Below are 430 nucleotides of genomic sequence, written 5' to 3' on the forward strand. Positions count from 1 at the left end.
CGGAGTATTGTATCGGTCAAAGCCACGCATTTCACTAAGGTAGATAACTTTGAAAATAGTGTAAAAATACTAATGCAGTAAAAAAAAAAATGACTATGCTGAAGACCAATGCTATACGGAGACCACTGCAGCTGCGCTTGGCTGTAGGCACACAAACACCCTGGTAATGGGAGCGTCTGCTAACATACCCACAGCCTCGGGGCAGCACTGGGAAGTGTGGGGGAGAGGGACGATTTTTTTTTTTTTTTTTTTTTTGTCAAAGAACGACTAGTGTGCAATAGATTTTTTTTTTTTAACCTATATTTACCCCTGTAAATGAATACGCCACGTTAAGTACACCGCTTCCCGTCCGATCAGCGAAGTTAAGCAACGTTGGGTCTGGTTAGTACTTGGACGGGTGACCGCCTGGGAACACCAGATGCTGTTAGCA

At 44.0% G+C, this 430-nt stretch overlaps 1 pseudogene; it reads left to right on the forward strand.

The window, feature by feature from the left end:
* Window positions 1-311: 311 nt before the first annotated feature.
* On the forward strand, window positions 312-430 carry LOC145418665 (5S ribosomal RNA; annotated as a pseudogene).

This window comes from Coenobita brevimanus, chromosome 115, assembly GCF_032717465.1.
Source record: "Coenobita brevimanus isolate Jiangsu-jjx chromosome 115, ASM3271746v2, whole genome shotgun sequence".
NCBI lineage: Eukaryota > Metazoa > Arthropoda > Malacostraca > Decapoda > Coenobitidae > Coenobita > Coenobita brevimanus.